This window comes from Globicephala melas, chromosome 15, assembly GCF_963455315.2.
Source record: "Globicephala melas chromosome 15, mGloMel1.2, whole genome shotgun sequence".
In the NCBI taxonomy this organism is placed as follows: Eukaryota; Metazoa; Chordata; class Mammalia; order Artiodactyla; family Delphinidae; genus Globicephala; species Globicephala melas.
The window spans coordinates 29278505-29287516 of NC_083328.1; positions in this window are offsets into that span (position 1 = coordinate 29278505).

Genomic DNA, 9012 nt, shown 5'->3' on the forward strand with positions numbered 1-9012 from the left:
GAACCACTTCTTACAATGAGCACTCCTCAAGACTGTTCTTGGCCCACTTTTAGTCGCACTTGCCACATCCTCCCCACCATGAACAGCTTTATGTCCACGGCATCCTCCGATATTCCATATGAAACATTCCCCAGTCTCCAGCCCCTATTTCTCCCTAAGTTCACACACATGTATCTCAGTCGATGCTTATTGGATTTTACTGCACTGCTGTCCTATGAACATAAAACTCATGTCCACAACTTTCTCCTCAAACCAGTTCCTGTCTCTGGAGTTCTCATCTCAGAGACTGACACCACCACTGCCGAAGAACTCAAGTCATCAATCGGAGCACCAGCCTTGCTTAGTTGTTTCCATCTCCCCTGTATCAGTTATCAATTGCTGTGTAACAAATTACCCCAATATCTAGTAGTTAAGACAACAATGGTTTATTATTTCTCATGACTCCTCTGGTTTTATCCAGGATCACTCATGTGGCTTCATTCAGGCAGGAGTTGACTAGAAAATCTAAGATTCTCACTTGTGTCTGCCTGGATTTCCCTCCACATGACTTCTCCCCACCACGTGGCCTCTCATCATTCAGTGGTCCAGCCTGAGCATCTTTCCATTGCAGCTGGGCACGGCTGAGAACTGGCACAGGGTCACTCTCTCACATTCTGTTGGTCAGAGCAAGTCCCAAGAGCAGCCCAGGTTCAAGGGGTGGGGAAACAGACACCATGTCTTGATGGGCGGAGTGGCAGGCGGGTACAGAGATGGCGTAAGTGTTGGCGGCCACTGTTGGAGACACCCGTGGTATCTCCCTTTACAGCCAGTCATCAAGTCCTGTAGCTGGGGGCTGTGGTGGCCCGGCTGCACAAGTGGCTTGATTCTTCACCCCCTTCTTTATCTGTGCCCTTTGCTATCTAGCTTTGCAGTACATTCTGTTCTACCCTTGACCCTGGGCTCAGGCATGTGACTTACTTTGCTAATGAGATGTTAGCAAATGGGATCTAAGAAAAACCTCATAAAAGCCCTTGCCTGTTTTCACTTCCCTCTCCTGCCCCTCTGCCATGGCTGTGAGGATATCTCTGGCCTAGCCTGATAAAGGTAAGACATGGAGATGAGCCGAGCACCCCCTCCCCAGCGGTCCCAAACCACTGACCCTGACACACAGGACCAAGTGCTGCAGACCCACAGACGACAACAGACGTATGAGTGAGTCCAGCCGAGTCCCCAAGAGCCACCCAGCCAACCCAAAGACTCATGAGCTAAATAATAAACACTGCTTTAAGCCACTGTGTTTGGGGTGGCGACATACAAGTCCCAGGCCACAACTTCCATCATTCCTACTGCCTTGGCTCAGGCCTTTGTCCTCCTGGGCCTGCAATAGTTTCTGTATCAGGCCAGGCTATGCTGCCCGACAAACATCCCCCAGGCTGCACAGGCTCAAGGCAGCAAGGTTTATTTTTTGCTCCTGTTCATATACAGCTTCGTCGACAGAGGCCCCTGCTCACTGTAGCTCAGGGATACAGGCAGAGGCACTGTCACCTTACGTTGCAGCCATCTGAACACAAGGCTTCAAAGGTGGAGAGTGTGAATTGTACGCTGCTGCTTAAATGCGTCCCCTGAGATGTGACACCTACTTCCTCACTTTCCCCTGGCAAGATTGAGTTCCATGGTCATACCCAGAGAGGCACAGGGAGTGGGCCCTGGATTGTCCCCTGTAGTTCCTCACAGGGTTTCTCTGCTCCTGACCTTTCCCCATGCAGATCACATGGTGTCACTCTGCTGCTCTTAAACCTTCAATGGCTCCCTATGGCCCACAGGCTAACATCCAATCTTCGCATGGTTCTCAGTGGCCTTGGTGACCATCTGACCACTCCAGGCTCATTTCTTTCTTTTCTTTCTTTTTTTTTTTAAACATCTTTATTGGAGTATAATTGATTTACAATGGTGTGCTAGTTTCTGCTGTATAACAAAGTGAATCAGCTATACATAAACATATATCCCCGTCCAGGCTCATTTCTTGCCCTGGGCCAGTGTGAAGGCTGGGCCCTGACCACTGAACAGCCGGCACTTCCCCGGGGACCCCAGCCCATTACTCTGTTGCTCACATTGGTCATTCTGCCAGGAATGTCCCCGCTGCCCACCCCTCCCCCAGCCTTTGCCTGTCCGGCCATTACCCAGTCCTCCGTGAGAGACCTCTGAGCACCATCTTCTCACAGATGCTGTTCCTGGCCTGTGGAAGCAACTGGTTCTCCTTTCTCGAGTACAGCGTGTTCCAAAAGTCTGAGCCCAGTTTTCTCCTTTAGGAACTTTTGAAGCATGAACAAACTTACAAAAACCGGCCTTTGAAAGTTTACATTTCCTTTACATTCATTTCGCTTCCTGAGTTTGAAACAATAGACTTTAAATTTTTTATTTCAGTCCCTCTGATGGTAGATGGCCATGATGACTAAAACAACAAAATGAAAATTTAGGGAGTTCCCTGGTGGCCGAGTAGTTAGAATTCTGGGCTTTCACTGCTGGGGCCTGGGTTCAATCCCTGTTCGGGGAACTGAGTTCCTGCAAGCTGTGTGGCACGGCCAAAAAGAAAAAACAAAATTAAAGTTGAAAAACGTGTTGTTGTAGATTCAAATAGCTAAATTTTTAAATGATTAAAGAAATAAGTTTGTAGGGGCTTCCCTGGTGGCACAGTGGTTGAGAGTCCGCCTGCCGATGCAGGGGACACGGGTTCGTGCCCTGGTCCGGGAAGATCCCACATGCCGTGGAGCGGCTGGGCCCGTGAGCCATGGCCTCTGAGCCTGCGCGTCTGGAGCCTGTGCTCCGCAACGGGAGAGGCCACAGCAGTGAGAGGCCCGCGTACCACACACACAAAAAAATAATACGTTTGTAAAACCAGAGACAGTGAAAAGATTAGTGATTGCCAGGATTTGGGGGAGGGGTTAGGAGTGGGAGGGATGAAAAGCACAGGGGACTTCAGGGCAGTAAAACTATTCTGTGGGATACTGTAATGGTGGCCACAGGACATTACATTATGCATTTATCAAATCTCGTAGAAGGTACAACATTAAGAGTGAACCCTAACTTAAACTATGGACTTTAGTTAATAATAATGTATCAATATTGGTTCACCAATGACAACAAACATACCACACCAGTGCAAGATGTTAATAATAATGGGGGCAACGGGGTGGGGGGAATATATCAGAACTCTCTGAACTTTCTGAAAGTTTTTTTTCTGTACACCTAAAACTGCTCTAGAAACAAAATTTGTTTATACTTCTGAAATTATTAGAGCTTAAATCTGCACTGAGACTGGTGGGACACTGGGTATGTTCTTTCAACAGCAGGGTTTCTCGACCTGGCTACACATTATAATCACCTGGGGTATTTTATGCGCCGTTCTCCTCCTCCACGTCAATCAAATCAGAAACTTGTGCATGGGGCCTGGGACTATAAAGAGGTTCTGAACCCAGTTTCCAATGTGGGTAGGAGGTGTGTGTGTGGGGTTCCCCATGCCAACGATAGATGCCCTGGACACCAGATGGGTGTCCTACAATTCAACAATTTTGATGCTAATGGAGTTAGCATCAGATTCCACAGGTTAAGGGCTCAATTTTACAAGACTGCCCTCCTCCCCAAGATGCCAGTTGCAAGCCCAGGTTGTTACCTGTGCTTCTGACTGACTGACTGACTATAAGTCAGAGGTACCCATGACCTCCTCCCGCTTTGGATTCAATTAATTTGCTAGAGTAGCTCACAGAAATCAGAGAAACATTTTACTTACTAGATACCGGTTTATCCTAAAAGAATATAACTCAGGAACAGCCAGGTGGAAGAGATGCACAGGGTAAGACATGAGGAAAAAGCTCAGAGAGTCCAAGCCCTCTCCAGGGGCACCTCTCTCCCCAAATCTCCAAGTTTTCACCAAAACCTGTCCTTTTAAACGGAGGCTTCATTACCCCGTCACGATTGCGTAAGTCATCAGCGATTGGTTCAGTCCCAAGCTGGGGAGGTGGGACTGGAAGTTCCAACCCTCCAATCGCTAGGTTGGTTCCCCTGGCAACCAGCCCCCATCCTTAAGTGAGGTCCATTAACATAACAAGAGACACTTTTATTGCTCTCCGCCCTTAGGAAATTCCAAGGATTTTAGGAGCTCTGTGCCAGACATGGGAAAAAAGACCAAATATATGTTTCTTACTATAAATCATAATATCACAGCATGTTTAAAAAACTCCTCAGGGTTTCTAAGCGATGGCACTACAGACTTCCATGGTTGGGACGGGTGAGATGGGTGAGGGCAGCGGACACAGGGGTTTACAGCTCGTGTTCTGAAGTCAGATGACATGTGTTTAAATCCTGACTCTAATGAGCTGAATAACACTGGGCACGTCCCTTCTGGTCTCCAGCCTCAGCCTGTTCATCTGTAAAATGGGGATAATAAGAGCAATTACCGCACCTGGAATTCCCTGGCGGTCCAGTGGCTAGGACACGGCACTTTCAATGCCGTGACCCAGGTTCGATCCCTGGTCAGGGAACTAAGAGCCCACAAGTCGCGAGGCACGGCCAAAAAAAAAAAAAAAAAAGAGCAATTGTCCAATGATGTTGCTGTGGGGATAAAATAATTTCATTCATGCAAAGCACCAAGTACAGAGCAAACGTCCAATACACAGTTGTGTTTAAGTAAACTTGGGGTTGTAGGTAAGAGTTGCAGAGGTGAGATCCTGCACCCTTGTTTACAGATGGGGGAACTGAGGCCTAGACAGAGAAAATTGTCCCTAATCACATAGCAGGTTAGTGAATGAAACAAGACTAGCACCTGGGTAAAACAGGTTAAGAATTTAGATGGTGATCTAGCAGGACTGGAGCATCTTAAACACACTGCAACGTGGTGAAAACGCTACCCTGTGAAATGCACAGGAGATGCATGCAGTTCCACAATGTACCACCAGGTGGCACTCCTACCCCATCTATGACCAAAGTCAGGACGTGGAAAAAATTTTAAGTTCTGGAGTAGAGAATTTCCACCTCTTCCCTCGGATCAAGCAAAAATATCTAACGAAGATATTAAATATCTAATATCAGTTATATATCAAGCGCCTGCAGTGTATACAGGCACTTGATATATAACTGAGTCGAATACACTGCAGGCGCTTGATATATAACTGAGTCGAAAAATAAGGTTCAGATCCATTATATATGGAGAAGTTGACTCGTTTGCTAGTTAAGAACGTGGATTTTTGAATGCCAGCCGTCTGCGTTCAAATTCCAGCTCCCCATTTACCAGCTTTCAAATCTTTTCTTCATGCCTTAGTTTCCTCCCCTGTAATATGGCAACGATAATATCAACTCCCTCAGAGGATTATTGTTGGAAGGATTAAATAAGTTAATATGAGTATAACAAGTTTTTTGAAAATTCCTCACACATTTGTGCAGTATATAGGTGTTAGCAATGGTTAATTTCTTAAACAAACAGCTTTATTGATGGACAACTGATAAACAGACTGCACGTATTTAAAGCGTACAGTTGATAAGTTTTGACTTATATACGCTGTACCTGTGAAACCATCACCACAGTCAAGATAGTGAACACACAGATCATCCCCCAAAGTTTCCTCGTGACCTTTGCAAACCTGCCCCTGATCCCCGCCGGCAGTCACTGCCGTTTCCTGCCTCCATAGATGAGTGTGGATTTTCTAGAATTTTTTACCAGTGGAATCATATGGTGTGTGCTCCTTTTCATCTGGCTTCTTTCAGCATGTTTATTTCAGGTTCATCCACGTTGTTGAGTGTGTGAAGTTCATTTCTTCTGGCTTCGGTGAAGTATTTCATTGTATGAGTACACCACAGCTTGTTAATCCATTTACCTGTAGATGGACATCTGGATTGCTTCCAGCCTGCGGGTCTTACAAATAAAGCTGCTGTGAGCATTGTTGTATAAGACTTCATAATGACACACACTGTCATTTCTCTGGAGTAAACACCTAGGAGTGGGATGGTAGGAAACCGGTGAAGTGTTCTCCAGAGTGGCTGTCCATCCCCACCTGCAGTGTCTGAGCATTTTAGTTGCCCCATATTCTTGCCAACAGCGAGTGTAACCCGTCTTTTGGGTTTTTGCCATTCTAACAGGTGTATAGTGGCATCTTATTGTGGTTTTAATTTGCATTTCCCTAGTGAGAAATTATGTTGCCATCTTTTCAGGTGTTCATTTGCCATCGGCATATCTTCTTTGCCAAAGTGTTCAAATTTTAAGCCCATTAAAAAAAATGTTGGTTGCTTAAGTATTGAGTTTTGAGAATACTGTATATGTTCTGGATACAGGTTCCTTATCAGTTACATGTCTGGCAAATATTTCTCCTAGTCTGTGGCTTGAGATTGAAAATTCCCTTACGAATGTCTTTTGAAGAGCTGTTCTTAATTTTGATGAGGTCCAGTTTATCAAATTTTTTCTTTTACGTATTGTGTTTTAGAAAACATACCTAAGAAATCTGCCTTACACAAGGTCACAAATATTTTCTCCTATGTTTCTTTCTAGAATTTTTATAGTTTTAGACCTTAAATTTAGGTCTATGAGTCATTTGGAGTTAATTTTTTTGTATGTAATTTTTGTATATAGTGCAAGGTATGGGTTGAGATATATAGATATAGATATGTGTGTATATATATATATACACACACACACACATATATATCTACAATTGTTCCAGCATCTTTTGTTGAAAATACTATTTTTTCTCCACACAATTAACTTTGTACCTTTGCTGAAAGTCAACTGAGCATGAATATGTGGATATATTTCTGAATTCTTTATTCAGAATAAGATCTTTGTCTGTCTTTGTGCCAATACCATACTGTAGCTTTATAATAAGTCTTGAAGTCGGAGACCTCAAATCCTCCAACTTTGTTTTTCTTTTCAAAGTTGTTTTGGCTATTTAGGTCCTTTGAATTTCCATTTGAATTTTAGAATCAGTTGAATAATGTCTACCCCAAAAAGCCTGCTGGGATTTTGGTTGGATTTGCATTGAATCTAACCTTAAGTTTGGGAAGAACTGACCTCTTAACAATATTGAGTCTCCTAGTCCACACACATGATTTATCTCTCTATTGAGGTCCTTCTAGATTTCTCTCAGCCCTATTTTATAGTTCTGTTTCTCGGTCTTTTTTTTTTTCTCTGTTTCATTTTGGGTAGTCTCTGTTGCTCTCTCTTCAACTTCACTAATCTTTTCTTCTGCAGTATTTAATCTGCCTTATTATAGACTGAATGTTTGTGTTGCCCCACTCTGCACACCCCAATTCATATGTTGAAGCCCTAACCCCCAATGTGATGGTATTGGAAGGTGGACCTTTGGGAGGTGATGAGGTCATGGAGAGGAGAGGGAGTCCTCATGATGGGATTAGTCTTTATAAGAGGAGACACTTAGCTTGCTCTCTCTCCACACAAGGAAAGGCCATGTGGGAACACAGTGAGTGAGAAGGCGGCTGTCTGTAAGCCAACTAGAGAGACCTCACCAGAACCCGACTGTGCTGGCCCCGATCTCGGACTTCCAGCTTCCAGAACTGTGAGACATAAATTTCTGGTACTTAGAGTATTTTGTGTCAGTTTATGGTATTTTGTATGGCAGCCTTGGTCGACTAAAACATACCTTTAATCTCATCTTGTATATTTTTCATCTCAGACATTGTGCTTTTCCTCTCCAGAAGTTCAATTCAGGTATTTTGTTTTGTTTTTTAACATCCTCCAAGTCTCCACTTAATGTGGCCAATTTTTCCTCTGTCTTCTTGAACACACTGATGTAGTTGTCATAACTTTTTCAATGTTCTTGTCTACTAATTCTATTATCTGTATCACTTCTGGCTTGGGTTCATTAGACTGATCCACCCCCACCCCCACCCCCCATTATGGGTCTTAGTTTCCTCCTTCTTTGCAGTTTTTTCAATTGCGATCCAATTTTTTATTGGATGCCAGATACTGTGAATTTTACCTTACTGAGTGCTGAAAATGTTTGTATTTTTACAAATATTCTCAATTTCTTTCTGGGACACCAGCAAACGGACTGAAAACATTTTAATCTTTGGGGTTCTGCTTTTAAGCTTTATTAGGCAGGACCAGAGAGGTAATGAGTCTGGGACTAATTTTGCCCTAATACTTAGGCGAATTTGACTTGATGCTGCACAGATGATGAAATCTACTGTGGTTGGTGGGATGGGGAACTATTCCCAGCCTGGGGGAGCTCTGGGATTGTTCCCTCTGATGCTTTGGGGTTGTTCTTCCCCAGCCTGGGGTCATTTCCTCACAGGTGTGCACTGATCCTTCTCTGCTGGACACCAAGGGAACCATCTGCAAGTCTACAGAGCTCTCTCTGGGTAGCTCCCTCCTCCTTCGAGCTCTGTCCTTCAGACTCTAGACACATTGGTGTCCCACCTGCCCGGCTCCCTTAACTGGAGACAGTCCCCCTCCCTGCACCATGGCCTGGAAACTCTGTCCAGGCAGTGAGCTGTGGTAGTTGGAGGACTCACCTCATTTGTTTCCCATCTCACAGGGAGGACTGTCCTTCATGCCTGATGTCCAGTGTCTTGAAAATCATCATTTCATATATTTTGAGTAGTTTCAGATGGGAGGGTACAGCTAATCCCTATTACCCAATCTTGGCGGGAAGGAGATGTCCTATTATGTTATATATGTGACTATATTACATATATAGTATGTTACTTATACTATATATATTGCATATATTACATATATACTAAGAAAAATTACAGTTGACCCTTGAAAAACATGGGTTTGAACTGCACATGTCCACTTATACCTGGATTTTTCTCAATAATAAATACAACATTTCTACACAATCTACAGTTGGTTGAGATGTGGAATGGTGGATAAGGAGGGCCGACTATAAATTATACTCGGATTTTCGGCCGTGTTGAGGGTCGGCGCCCCTGTCCCCCACGTTGTTCCAGGGTCGACTGTGTATATATAGCAGTATGGAAGGCTTAATCAAAAAATAAAAGTCTCCCCCTGTGCCTCCGTTCCAC